The sequence below is a fragment of the Pan paniscus genome, chromosome 4, assembly GCF_029289425.2.
Source record: "Pan paniscus chromosome 4, NHGRI_mPanPan1-v2.0_pri, whole genome shotgun sequence".
NCBI classification, from domain to species: Eukaryota; Metazoa; Chordata; class Mammalia; order Primates; family Hominidae; genus Pan; species Pan paniscus.
Window position 1 is genome coordinate 67,131,282 of NC_073253.2, and position 14,166 is coordinate 67,145,447.

The 14,166-nt window shown below is 45.0% G+C and overlaps 1 protein-coding gene and 1 long non-coding RNA gene across 4 annotated transcripts in view; one reads left to right on the forward strand and one right to left on the reverse strand.

The window, feature by feature from the left end:
* NIM1K (NIM1 serine/threonine protein kinase) overlaps positions 1-8,390 on the reverse strand; it is an 88,400-nt gene extending 80,010 nt beyond the window's left edge. Inside the window, exon 1 of one of the 3 annotated variants that reach the window (XM_055112412.1) lies at positions 8,052-8,390. The gene's annotated coding sequence lies outside the window, so the exon portion shown is untranslated. Of the gene's footprint in view, positions 1-6,810; positions 7,950-8,051 lie in introns of those variants that run through there. The other 2 variants (XM_055112413.1, XM_055112414.2) reach the window with 2 other exon arrangements.
* Positions 8,391-8,415: 25 nt separating this feature from the next.
* The window catches only part of LOC129397781 (uncharacterized), a 69,243-nt gene continuing 63,492 nt past the window's right edge, over positions 8,416-14,166 (forward strand). The window contains exon 1 of the long non-coding RNA XR_008625384.1: positions 8,416-8,687. This is a non-coding gene — a long non-coding RNA (uncharacterized LOC129397781). The remainder of the gene's footprint in view (positions 8,688-14,166) is intronic.

Consider the following 14,166-nt stretch of genomic DNA (forward strand, 5'->3'; position numbering starts at 1 on the left):
GCTCACGCCTGTAATCTCATCACTTTGGGAGGCTGAGGCGGGCAGATCACGAGGTCGGGAGGTCAAGACCATCCTGGCTAACACGGGGAAACCCCGTCTCTACTAAAAATACAAAAAAGTAGCCGGGCGTGGAGGCGGGCACCTGTAGTCCTAGCTACTCGGGAGGCTGAGGCAGGAGAATGGCGTGAACCCGGGAGGCGGAGTTTGCAGTGAGCCGAGATCGCGTCACTGCACTCCAGCCTGGGAGGCAGAGCGAGACTCCAGGCTGCTACTTAACTACTACTTAATGAGAGCCTACAATAAATAGCAAGTGCTCAATAAGAAGGGTGAACATAGAATCTGTCATTCAAACCAAGACACCTCTGAGAATGGGGTGCTATTAATAATTGCACTAGAACGGCCGGGTGCAGTGGCTCAGGCCTGTAATCCCAGCACTTTGGGAGGCCGAGGTGGGCAGATTACCTGAGGTCAGGAGTTCGAGACCAGCCTGGCCAAGAAACCCCTTCTCTGCTAAGAATACAAAATTAGCTGAGCATGCGTGATGGCACATGCCTGTAATCCCAGCTACTCAGGAGGCCGAAGCAGGAGAATCACTTGAACCCGGGAGGCAGAGGTTGCAGTGAGCCGAGATCACACCATTGCACTCCAGCCTGGGCAAGAGCAAAACTCTGTCTCAAAAAATAATAATAACAATCACACTAGGACAACAGGTGTAAACCGGGGTTGCACTGACAAACTGGGACATATGGCCACCCTATCAATAAGTGATAGTGTGGCAGACATCACTGCAGCCTGGCTCACTCAACATCACTACTAACTCTCTTCTCCTTTCTTTGCCTTCTGTTATAGTAGCTGGCGATCCTAGTTTCCCTTTCTCCCTCAAAGATAGGGATAGCTCTGAGACACAGTTTTGGCCAGTAAGACCTTAGTGTGGTGTTTCTGATAATTAGTGCTTTCCTGTTGAAAGAGGATAGTTGCAGCTGGAGCAGCTCCTTTCATTTCCTTCCCCTGTGGAACTTACAGAGGAGTAGTAGCCACCTAGAGACCATGAAGTGATAAATATGAGGGCAAAAGGATGGATAGCAGAACAGAAAGATAGGAATAAACTAGGTCTCTGATGGCAGCTAAAACAAAGCTCTTAATTGCTTATCTAGACCTCTTCTTCTGCAAGAAAAATAAACTTCTAGCTAAGCAGGAAGATTCTTCAGTTAATTGCAGGCCAAAGCATTCCTAACTTAGAAGACTAGTCATTATTTCATTTCAACTACTTTATACATATATATATATATTTTAGTAGAGATGGCATTTCATTTATAGATATATACATTTTTCATATATATATATATATATATATAATTTTTTTTTTTTTTTGGAGACAGAGCTTCACTCTTGTTGCCCAGGCTGGAGTGCAATGGCACAATCTCAGCTCACTGCAACCTCTGCCCCCCGGGTTCAAGCTATTCTCCTGCCTTAGCTTCCCAAGTAGCTGGAATTACAGGCACGTGCCACCATGCCCAGCTAATTTTGTATTTTTAGTAGAGATGGGGTTTTTCCATATTGGTCAGGCTGGTCTCGAACTCCTGACCTCAGGTGATCCACCCACCTTGGCCTCCCAAAGTGCTGGGATTACAGGTGTGAGCCACCGTGCTTGGCCCTTTATACATATTTTTAAAAATCTTTACAACAGCCCTAAAAGGTGCCTGCTATTATCCTCATTTTTCAGATGAAGAAACTAAACTTCAGAAGGACTTGGTAACTTGTCCAAAGCCATACAGGCAATTAACATCCAAGTTTAATTTCAAGCCCAAGACTGTCTGACCTCAGGGTCTGTGCTTCACACACAACAGATGAGGCTTCTTCACGTTGTCTCATGAGCAGGAGCTGTGTGTGCCACAGGAAATCCCCTCTAAACAGATGCTGCTAGAAAGTAGGAGGATAAGAAATAGATCATGTTCTGAAATGGTTAAAAGACAATATGAAGTGGGCTGGAAAGGTTTGGCTTTTCAGTAACCATTACTTAATAAAGTCCGTTCTTTTTTTTTAAGTTCAAGTAATCATTGTTGAAAATAAAAGGCAATAAAAATAAAGACAGTTTTCACTATAGAAAGAAGGAAAGAAAGAAGGAAGGAAGGAAAGTAGGAAAGAAAGAAAGAGAGCGAGCTCGAGAGGGAGGGAGGGAGGAAGGGGGAGAGAGAGAGAGCAAGACAGAAAGAAAGAAAGACAGAAAGGAAGGAAGGGAGGAAGGAAGTAAGGAAGGAAGGAAGAAAGGAGAGAAAGAGAGAAAGAAAGAAAGGAAAGAAAGAAAGAGAAAGAAAGAAAGAAAAGAAAGAAAGAAATCATATTGGCCAGGTGCGGGTGCAGAGCAAGACTCCTCCATCGGAAAAAAGAAAAGAAAAGAAATAGATCATGTTTTCCCCCTACTTCCTTGCCCTCACCCCTACTCTAAGCAATGTGAGGTTGCTACCCCTCTTACTCTACTATGGAATACTCCTTCAATATCAAGATGAAGTGTTCAGTTCAACAAACATTATTTTTAAGCTCCGTCCTCCATGTTTAAGTGTACAAGTTACCCCCAGGAACAATGTAGATATAACTAAATCTACAGCTAGTGGGGCAAGGTAGATGCATAAACAGATCATCTAAATATAATGGCCAAAGGCTAAACTAGAGATAGGTACAGACAGGGTGGGGCCCAAAAGAGAACATCTGGAAGGAGATAAGGCCTGAAGGAATTTCCAGGTGTGATTCAGCAAGTACTGAAAGATAGAGAAATGTAGGTCAGGGAAATGGTAAAATGGGAGAGGGGGTATGGAGTATGGATCATGGAAATTGAGGCAGTATAAAGGGTGGAAAAATCAGTACCTCTGTGTTCTGTAGGAGCTCAAGGGCTGGCGCTGTTGATTACATCTGAGGGAGTATTTGGCTACATTTCAAATTTCCAAAAAGTTTAAAAGGCTCTTTAAAAATCTTCATGATTAAAAATGACTAAGGTGTATTTTATTAGCCAAGAATAGAACTAATTTGGCCAGGCATGGTGGCTCATGCCTGTAATCCGAGCACTTTGGGAGGCCAAGGCAGAAGGATGGCTTGAGGCCAGGAGTTCAAGACCAGCCTGGGCAACATAGAGAGGCCCGCCCCCCCTACCACCGACAACTCTACAAAAATATAAAACTTAGCTGGACATGATGGTGCATGCCTGTAGTCCCAGCTACTCTGGAGTCTGAAATGAGAGGATCACTTGTGCCCAGAAGTTCTAGGCTGCAGTGAGCTATGATTGTACCACTGCACTGTAGTCTAGGTGAGTGAGATCCTGCCTCTAAATAAAACATAAAAATAAATAAGTCAATAGATTCTGTCCAAAATTGATAAATCAAGAACCAGTGGCCAGGCATGGTGGCTCATGCTTGTAATCCCAGCACTTTGGGAGGCCGAAGTGAGAGGATTGCTTGAGCCCAGGAGTTTGAGACCAGGCTGGGCAACATAGTGAAACCTTGTCTTTACCAAAAAAAAAAAAAAAAAAAGCTGGGCATGGGCATGGTAGCGTGCACCTATAGCCCCAGCTACTCAAGAGGTTGAGGGGGAAGGATTGCTTGAACTCAGGAATTTAAGGCTGCAGTGAGCCATGATCACACCACTGTACTCTACCCTGGGCAACAGTGTGAGAACCTGTCTCAAGAAAAAAAGAAAAAACAGCAACATAAGCTAATTATTTGGACATAGGGAGGTAAGTGATCAAACAGCCAAGAGTTCAAAATGATTGCCTCTGGAGACTGGGACTGTTGTTTTAGTTATAAGCTTTTATTATTTATTTATTTATTTATTTATTTATTTATTTATTTATTTTTGAGACAGAGTCTCGCTCTGTCGCCCAGGCTGGAGTGCAGTGGCGCGATCTCGGCTCACTGCAAGCTCCATCTCCCAGGCTCAAGCCATTCTCCTGCCTCAGCCTCCCAAGTAGCTGGGACTACAGGCACCCACCACCACACCTGGCTAATTTTTTTTTTTTTTTTGTATATTTAGTAGAGACGGGGTTTCACTGTGTTAGCCAGGATGGTCTCGATCTCCTGACCTCATGATCCACCCACCTCAGCCTCCCAAAGTGCTGGGATTACAGGCGTAAGCCACCGCGCCCAGCCAGTTATAAGCTTTTAATATACTCTCATAAAATTAGGTGAATGCATTGTGATGATAACAATTTGAACAATTTTTTAAAGTAAAAAGAAAAATTTCAGATGCAATTATGTAATCAAGTGTATCCATATATTATCCCAACTAGATAATTCCAACAAATAGAGACACAGAAAGCTTCTTGATGGCCTTAGGATTAGGGAGAAAAGATCTAATGAGCAGCTAGTTCAGGAGACCCGAAAAGACAGCTGGCTCAGCCCACACCACTTGGATGGGCGGCAGGGAGTCAGAATGAACTAAGATCTGCCGCTAAGGCCTCCCAAGTCACACGATTTTGCTAAATAGGGTACTGACTGCTTTCTGGAAAACCATCAATGTTCTCTGTGGAAGATGAAGAGTGGAGTTCTTCTTAGTTTCCTATTCTGCAACTTCGTTTTCCTTCTGTGCAACCCTCTTTTCACTTGATGTTTTCGCTTTTACTTTCTATTAATCTGCTTTCTCCTTACAGTTTTTTCCCCTTAACAGTTTTATTTTGCTCTCTAATCTTAAATTCTTCCCGCCATCCATGCCCTGAATTTCTCTAAGTCTTGGCTAATGCTCATATTCATAATGCTCATGTCAGACAATTTAGATTTTTGTCTCGATTTTCCAAGTGGTTAGCTGAAATCACTTTTTTTTTTTTTGGATTCAGAGTCTTTCTGTGTCTCCCAGGATGGAATGCAGTGGCATAATCACAGCTCACTGCAGCCTTGAACCTCCCAGGCTCAAGCAATCCTCCTCCCTCAGTCTCCCCAGTAGCTGGGACTACAGGCATGCACCACCACACCCAGCTAATTTTTAAAAAATTTTTATAGAGACAAGGTCTCACCATGTTGCCCAGGCTGGTCTCAAACTCCTGGGCTCAAGCAGTCCTTCTGCTTCAGCCTCCCAAAGTATTGGGATTACAGGCCTGAGCCACGGCACCGACCTATCACTTGGCTTTTGAACACAACTTGTCCATCTGTAAAACTGATTAATATTCCTCAGGATGCTGTATAATAATGGCTAAGCTAACCCTGAAGTTCTTGAGAGAAAGTAATTTAAGAATTATGATGTGGTTAATTCAAGTTGTAGACTATTATCTTCATAAGCAATTTGAATATTTTCTTCTTCTCCTGAAAATTAAAACTTCAATTCTAGAGACCTTTTTCTAGAATGACAATAGGAAATGACAAAATACAGAATGAAAAAAATTTTATGAACAGTTCGTCCTTTCAACAAGTGAAAGAAAATCAACCAATGAATTAAAACTCTTTAATCCCTAGAGAAATACAGTGATCAGATTCAAAGAATGAAGTTGGATTTAAAGTTATATTTTAATTTTTAAGTTTCTCAAAATGAAACTATATATGTGACAAAAACATTAACCTACTAAGACAAAAATCTTTGCTTTTGTTTTTTTAAAAATGTATGATAAGTCTGTCATGCACCTGTAGTCCCAGCTCCTCAGGAGGCTGAGGCAGGAAGATCCCTTGAGCCCAGGAGTTTGAGACATGCCTGGGCAACATGGCGAGACCCAGTCTCTAAAAACAAAAAGAAAATAAAACAAAACTGTAAGTCTGAGGGCTTCAAGCTGTCTAATCACATGCTATCAATGTTAGAATTTGAAGCTCAGAAATCGTGGATGTGTAATGAATGACGGTTCTTTAAAGAAACCAACATTTGCTGATAAAAGTATTTGAAATGGTACCACTGCTTGCCCCAAATTAAACCTTTTCAACTAAAAACCTAGGGTTAAACCAAGAATATAAAGGGCTCTATAACCTATCTGTAGTTATTACTGGGGAATTCAGATTTCATATAAACCTGTCTTTAAATGTAGTTAGAAAAAAAGCACACACCTCAAACCAAATATCCAATCCACATTTTTTCCTAACACAGAAGGAGGCTTCTCTGAAGGTTTTTCCAGGCTTACCATTTAACAGTGGTCCAGCTAAAAATAAACCCATGAGGGTTTACTAGGCAAATTCAATGGCACACCAAACACCAGTCCATGGGGAGTTGGATTCAGCTTTTTCCCCACTAGCCTCTCGCAGGAATCCCCCCCTACATTCTCCCATCTCCTAATTAGAAAGCTAATTAGGCTTCCAAATGTAAATGCTAAATGGAGAGGGCGATCTGGGCTCAGGCCAGGATTCCTGGAACATCTAACACCCTCCTCTGTCCTCTGTTCGTGCAGTGAGCTGTGGGAAGAGAGCTGGGCAGCATGACTATTTGGGGCCATTTAACTTGCTGGAGGGCAGTGTTTACTCTCATTTGTCTGAGCGGAAAGCTGTGTTGCATAGACTGCAAACTCTGAAAAAATAAAATAAAAAAAACAACAACATGCCTTGGGATTTTAGTACTTTAAGGGAAAAAGTAAGTACATTTTCATAAACTCAATTATTACCATGGTGACACGAGGGTACAAGAGAAGGTCCTCTGGAGAACAGTTCCTGCTTCTAACTAGACAGCCTCTCAATAGAGCAGGGCGACTTCTGCAGTAACCATGACAACCAGAATTAGAAGTGCTGTTGCAACACTAACAGAAACCATCTTTTGAAGCGGTTCTGTGAATCACATTGAATACTGATGATGCAAGCTAGTGTGATACATACTTTTCAAACATTAAAAAAAATCTTATTACCATAAACAAATATTCACCTTAGATTCCTATTTGAAATCTTGACTTGGAATCACTTTTTTTCATCTGGTTTCGTTTGTTTCCCTTTTGGATTCCCGCGGCCTCAATTGCAAACGCGATTTGTGTAACTTCCAAACTTGTCAGAACTGCACGGGTAAGAGCTTAGAATGTGATTCATTCGCTCTTATTTTGAAACGGGATGAGGAATGGGGTGGGGGAGGGTGGGTAGACAGAGAGCCCTCTTGTCTACTGTACTCAGGAGGACTAAAACAGGCGAGGGAAGGGGAAAAGAGAGGAGAAAGGGAGAAAGGGAGGGAGGAGGAGAAGAGAAGGGGAGAGGAGGAGGAGGAAAGGAGGGAGGGAGAAGAGGGAAAAGGAGGGAAGGAGGGAAGGAAAAAACGGAAAGGAAAGAAGTGCTATAGTAGAATCTTTGCTGCCCATGTTATCTATTGCCTTGACTTCTCCATCTGCCAAGATGTGTCAAGCACGCAGAAGCTGGCTGGAATCGATATTTTAAAGACCCGGTTGCGATCTTTTCCTGGTCGTATCAAGGAGTCCTGGAGCTTCTAATATTCCTGGAGGGATATCCAGGAAGAGGAAAAGAGGCTCTTCCTTACTTCGTGCGGTCTTCCAACAGAAGCACCTTTCGCTGGGGAGCGTCGCGGCGTGGGGTGCAATGGAAGGTTTTGTTCTCCTGGGCCACATGCGTTAGATGTCAGTTCCCTCCACCAGCAGCACCGGCCGGCGCGCGTGGGGAGGTCACGCCGGTCCTCTGCCCTTGTAACAAACTCTCCAGATTTTGTCTGGTGCCTTAGGGCTCTGGTCCAGCGCACCCGCTGTGCGCAACGCTAGGCGCTAAGCTGCCCTCCTCGGCTCACGTGTGGACGCGCACGCAGACACGAGTGTCCACACCATACAGAGACATGGGTGCACACACGCGCGCACATAGACATGGGCGCCGCACATGACACGGGCACCACACATGACACGGGCACACACGCGCGAGCACGCTCTCGCCCTGGCTCTAATGCCCCCTCCTCTCGCGTGCGGATTGGCCTGGGCAGGTGTGGGGGTACGCCCCAGAAAGCGCCTAACCTTCTTCTGACCCCACTTCGCAGACACCCCGTGGCAGGGCTTCCTTTCTCCCTTGGGTCGCGGGGAGGAGAGGCGCCTCCTCCTCAGCCACCCAGGTCTGCAGCCTAGCAGAGGAAGGGTGGCGGGGTGGGGGTGCTGGCGGCGAGTCCCCCAGCCCCTCGCTTACCTTCGTGGCGAGGCCAGCTCTTGGGCTTCGCTGCATGGCGCCAGGCTAGGCGCGCTGGGTGGTTGCCTCTGGAGCAGGAGCGGTCGGTGTGTGGATGTCCCGAGGTGAGGGCGCCGCTGTCGCGCTTGAGGCTCCCGGAGCTGTCAGGGGCGGCCGACCTGACCGGCAGCGGCCCAGGGCAAACCCCGCCCTCCAGCCTAGGCCGGCTCCGCAGCGGGGACCGAGACGCCCCACAGCGTTTCCTGAAGGACCAATCCGGAGCGAGGGGCTGGCCTGGGGAAGGAGGGACGGGGGGCCTGTAGTGCACCCGGACGCCGGCCTGGACCTCGTAAGCTGGTTTCTATGGCAGCCAGGAGGGAGGGGCGAGAGGGAGGGGACGCGCGGCGCAGGGACACCCAGTGCAGTCGCTCGGGGAGGGGGGTAATTGGGCCTGACGCAAAGAGGACCCCTTCTAGAGTCTGGATGGGAGCAGCTACACCGCCGAAAGCGGGCTGACACAGCTCCCACCGACGTACGCCTCGTGCCGAGCGGTTCCAGCGCTTCAGCAAGGGTTTCCATGTCCTTGGGAGACCGTGACCCAGTAATCCTCCCAACAGAAAGGGGGTTTCCAGCAAACCACCGTGACAGCTCCTCCGGGTGAGTCGGGCAGGGTTTAGGTTCTGCGGAAAGAAGTGCTAATGTCACCCTCTGCCTGGATTCCTGGCATACATCGGTTCCCCTGGTGCCACTTTGTCACTGGCTCCCTAATCTCCTGCTAGGGAGATACTCTCGGCTGTGACCCTCAGATGCCAAAGATTATTTTTCTATTTTATAAACTAGAAATACTGTCACTGGATTGAACGTAGAGTTGGAAATGGGATTCGCAAAATACTAAATAAAACATACCGGTTATTTACTGAAGTTTAAGCCCTTCCTTTTACAGAGACAGAAAAAAAAAAACAACTAAGTTCAGAGGTGTCAGTTAACTTAGCAAGGGTCACACAACTGATTAATGGCAGAGCCAGGACTAGACACCCTAAGTCATAGTTCTGCGAGCATTCTTTCTACTTCCTCCTGCTCTCCATCCTGTATTGATTGCCAGAGCAATATTTCCAAGAGCAAAACTGTTAAGTAGCAACATAACCCATGTCTACAATTCTTTTATGGTAGAAACTAGGGAACCCCAAAATTCCTTTTTTGCTATTTGCCAGGCATTGTAATAAACTCTTTTACAAAGAGTAACTGATTAAATCCTCATGATAATCTATGGGTTAGGTACTGTTACTGTCATCCTTGTTTTGATAGATGAAGAAACTGAAGCCCAGAGAGGTTATAGGATTTGATCAAGATCACACAACTGTTGAATGCTGGCTCTGGGACTCTAACCCAGTTTGTTTGACTCCAGAGTTGGTGTTCTTCATTACTTTGTCTCTGCTGCCTGTTTGTGTGATGATTAAAGGGGTCAGGAACGGGAAGGGCAAGAAATAAAAACCTTGGACAGCTCCATGCACTGACGGTTGAGATTGGAAAGAAAATTGAAAGAACCTGAAACAACTGCTTCCTTGGCTTCTGAGAGTGGTCATCTATTTATGTAGAACAAGTGTTCTCTCGAGAATATTTGTTTTTAAAGAGACATCCCCTCCTCAAAAGACAAGAGGTTTGTTGTTTTTTTTTTAAGAGTAATCTTTAAAATAGTACATGCCATCAGTCTATTTTCTTTCTAATGCAATAAAATGCAGGGAGAAACTCTACATATTTTTAAAGATATAAAAGACCCTTGAATTCAAATACACAGAATAAAATTTCATAGAGAAATTGCCTAGAAACCAAGAGCCTCAAACACCCAATCTGACAGAAGCTCTCTGTGACATAGATCCTCACCATCACACCCCAAAGAGCATGCACAAGGCAGAGGCGATGATAGGTTCTAGTAGCTTAAAAGGTTACTGAACACTTTAGGCTAATACCATCACATTGGGAGTTAAAATTTCAATATATGAATTGGGAGATACAAAAATTTAGTCCATAACAGAACCCTTCCCAACTTTTATCTTTCTTTCAGGAATCTCTATTTTATACTATGTGTGTCAGACCTTCTCATTCTATTTCATGTCTTTTCTCAGATTCTCTAGATTTTTAACATTTTGTGCTGCATTCTAGGTAATTTCTTCAGATCTACCTTCTGTTCATGAATTTTCTCTTGCACTAACCTGCACACTGACTTTATGATAATGCAAATATAATTAAATCAAGAGGTTTGAGAGTGCCGATTTCAGTATCTTTCACAGCAGGGGTGAATTGATAGCTTAAAATTGAATCACTTATTTACAACAACTAGTATTATTAAAATCCCTTTTTTCTTAACTTTATAGGAAACTTGTAAGAACTAATATTTCTTGTAAAAAAACCTTTTTCTGAGGTTTAGCAACTTTTTCTGCTTTCCTTCTTATTTCTGTTAAATCCAATAAAAATTAAACTGAAAGGCCGGGCGCGGTGGCTCACGCCTGTAATCCCAGCACTTTGGGAGGCCGAGGCGGGCGGATCACGAGGTCAGGAGATGGAGACCATCCTGGCTAACACGGTGAAACCCCGTCTCTACTAAAAATACAAAAAAAATTAGCCGGACGTGGTGGCAGGTGCCTGTAGTCCAGCAACTCAGGAGGCTGAGGCAGGAGAATGGTGTGAACCCGGGAGGCGGAGCTTGCAGTGAGCCGAGATCGCGCCACTGCACTCCAGCCTGGGCTACAGAGCGAGACTCTGTCTCCAAAAAAAAAAAAAAAAAAAAAATTAAACTGAAAGAATTAAAACTAGCATGGTGACTCTGTTTTTATTTTTATTTATTTTATTTATTTATATATATATTTTTTGACGTGGAGTCTCACTCTGTCGCCCTGGCTGGAGTGCAGTGGCGTGATCTCGGCTCACTGTAACTTCTGCCTCCCAGGTTCAAGATATTCTCCTATCTCAGCCTCCCGAATAGCTAGGACTACAGGTGCATGCCACCACGCCCAGCTAATTTGTTCGTTTGTTTGTTTTTGTTTTTGTTTTGTTTTGTTTTTGAGACTGAGTCTTGCTCAGTTGCCCAGGCTGGAGTGCAGTGGCGCGATCTCGGCTCACTGCAAGCTCCGCCTCCCGGGTTCACGCCATTCTCCTGCCTCAGCCTCCTGAGTAGCTGGAACTACAGGTGCCCGCCACCACGCCTGGCTAATTTTTTGTATTTTTAGTAGAGACGGGGTTTCACCGTGGTCTTGATCTCCTGACCTCGAGATCCGCCCACCTCGGCCTCCCAAAGTGCTGGGATTACAGGTGTAAACCACCGCACCAGGCCTAATTTTTGTATTTTCACTGGAGACGGGGTTTCACCATGTTGGGCAGGATGGTCTCGATCTCCTGACCTCGTGATCCACCCGCCTTGGCCCCGCAAAGTGCTGGGATTACAGGCGTGAGCCACCGCGCCCAGCCCAATTTTTGTATTTTCAGTAGAGATGGTGTTTCACCATATTGGTCAGGCTGGTTTCAAACTCCTGACCTCAGGTGATCCACCCGCCTCAGCCTTCCAAAATGCTGGGGTTGCAGGCATAACAACAGGTGTGATATCTCATGTCTAAGATTCCAAGCTATTGGATCTTCATTTGTGTGTGCATATACATGTTTAGATGTGTTTATTTGTATGTACACTTATTGTTATATGTTGTATCTACCAAAATTGGCTTCTAAGTAAAAGAGCACTCATAAATTAAGTAAAGAAACCTAAGCAATTTTGAAGTTCACATGACTTAAGTATAACTTAACTAAATAAGCTAGTTTTGTGTGTGTGTGTGTGTGTGTGTGTGTGTTTTTTTGTTTTTGTTTTTGGAGACGGAGTCTTGCTCTGTCACCCAGGCTGGAGTGCAGTGGCGCTATCTCGGCTCACTGCAAGATCCGCTTCCCGGGTTCACGCCATTCTCCTGCCTCAGCCTCCCGAGTAGCTGGGACTACAGGCGCCCGCCAGCACGCCCGGCTAATTTTTTATATTTTTAGTAGAGACGGGGTTTCACCGTGTTAGCCAGGATGGTCTCCATCTCCTGACCTCGTGATCCACCTGCCTCAGCCTCCCAAAGTGCTGGGATTACAGGCGTGAGCCGCCGCGCCCAGCCCTTTTTTTTTTTTTAATACTTTAAGTGCTAGGGTACATGTGCATAACATGCAGGTTTGTTACATATGTATACATGTGCCATGTTGGTGTGCTGCACCCATTAACTCGTCATTTACATTAGGTATATCTCCTGATGCTATCCCTCCCCCCTCCCCCCACCCCACTACAGGCCCCGGTGTGTGATGTTCCCCACCCTGTGTCCAGGTGTTCTCATTGTTCAATTCCCACCTATGAGTGAGAACATTCGGTGTTTGGTTTTCTGTCCTTGCCATAGTTTGCTCAGAATGATGGTTTCCAGCTTCATCCATGTCCCTACAAAGGACATGAACTAATTCTTTTTTATAGCTGCATAGTATTCCATGGTGTATATAAGCTAGCTTTAAAATTATTGGTGGAATAAAAATAAAAATGCCTTCGGAACTGTCAGCATACATTTTGTCTGAATTTTACGTTTGTCTTTGCTAGATATTTTGAGATGTCAGTGTTTGGCATAGAAGGTTATAAAACTGTAATCCCAGCCAAAACAAAATAATCTTGGTTTGTGTGCTTTCTTTTGACGAATGAGAGTAATTTATAAAAGGAAAATATCTTGAGCCCCCCAAAAATTACTAGGCTGAAGAGAAGATTTGGGCTGGGAGCTGCTTGGGGAAGGCCTGCCTCATATTCTTTTCAGTCTCACCGAGATAAATGCATATCTAATTGCCTTCTTTGGAAAGGCTAATCAGAAACTCAAAAGAATGCAACCATTCCTTTCACACCTACCTGTGACCTGGAAGCCCCAAGCTGCATCCCTGGCCTTTCTGACCTAACCAATGTTCATTTTACATGTTAATTGATGTCTCCTGGCTCCCTTGTTAAAAGTGAAAGAATTGGCCAGGCACGGTGGTGGTTTACACCTGTAATCCCAGCACTTTGGGAGACCGAAGCGGGCAGATCACGAGGTCAAGAGATTGGGACCATCCTGGCCAACATGGTGAAATCTCGTCTCCACTAAAAATACAAAAATTAGCTGGGCATGGTGGCGTGTGCCTGTAGTCCCAGCTACTCGCGGGCAGATCACGAGGTCAAGAGATTGGGACCATCCTGGCCAACATGGTGAAATCCCGTCTCCACTAAAAATACAAAAATTAGCTGGGCATGGTGGCGTGTGCCTGTAGTCCCAGCTACTCGGGAGGCTGAGATAGGAAAATAGCTTGAACCTGGGAGGCGGAGGTTGCAGTGAGCCGAGATCGCACCACTGCACTCCAGCCTGGTGACAGAGTGAGACTCCGTCTCAAAAAAACAAACAAACACACAAACAAAAAGTGAAAGACTTGAGTATAGTGAATGGAATAAATATTTTAGGTAAGCTTTTTGTGTAAATTAAAATTTTAGAGTTATTTCTGACGCTCATTTAATATCTGGGTCATTTCCAATTATGAAAGGGTTGTGGCCGGGCGCGGTGGCTCATGCCTGTAATCCCAGCACTATGGGAGGCCGAGGCGGGCGGATCACGAGGTCAGGAGATCAAGACCATCCTCACTAACATAGTGAAACCCCGTCTCTACTAAAAATACAAAAAAAAAATAGCCGGATGTGATGGCGGGCGCCTGTAGTCCCAGCTACTCCGGAGGCTGAGGCAGGAGAATGGCATGAACCTTGCAGGTGGAGCTTGCAGTGAGCCGAGATTGCCCACTGCACTCCAGCCTGGGCGACAGAGCGAGACTCTATCTCAAAAAAAAAAAGAAAGGGTTGTGATATGGGGAAATGTGTTTCTAAAATTGTGGAATTGTTCTTATGTATAAATGCCCGTATCTGATAGTTGAGGATTTCTTGCTTTTTAGGGTCTCACAAAAGTTTTAAGTTACCAAGGATAAGAATTCTCCTTAACATATAATTCTGTTTACAAAATGTGCCAGAAAGGGTTATGTTATTAGTGAGAAAAAGAATAATTTTGTCTAATTCAGAAGTTATCCAAAAATTAGTTCAGGCCGGGCGGGGTGGCTCATGCCTGTAATCCCA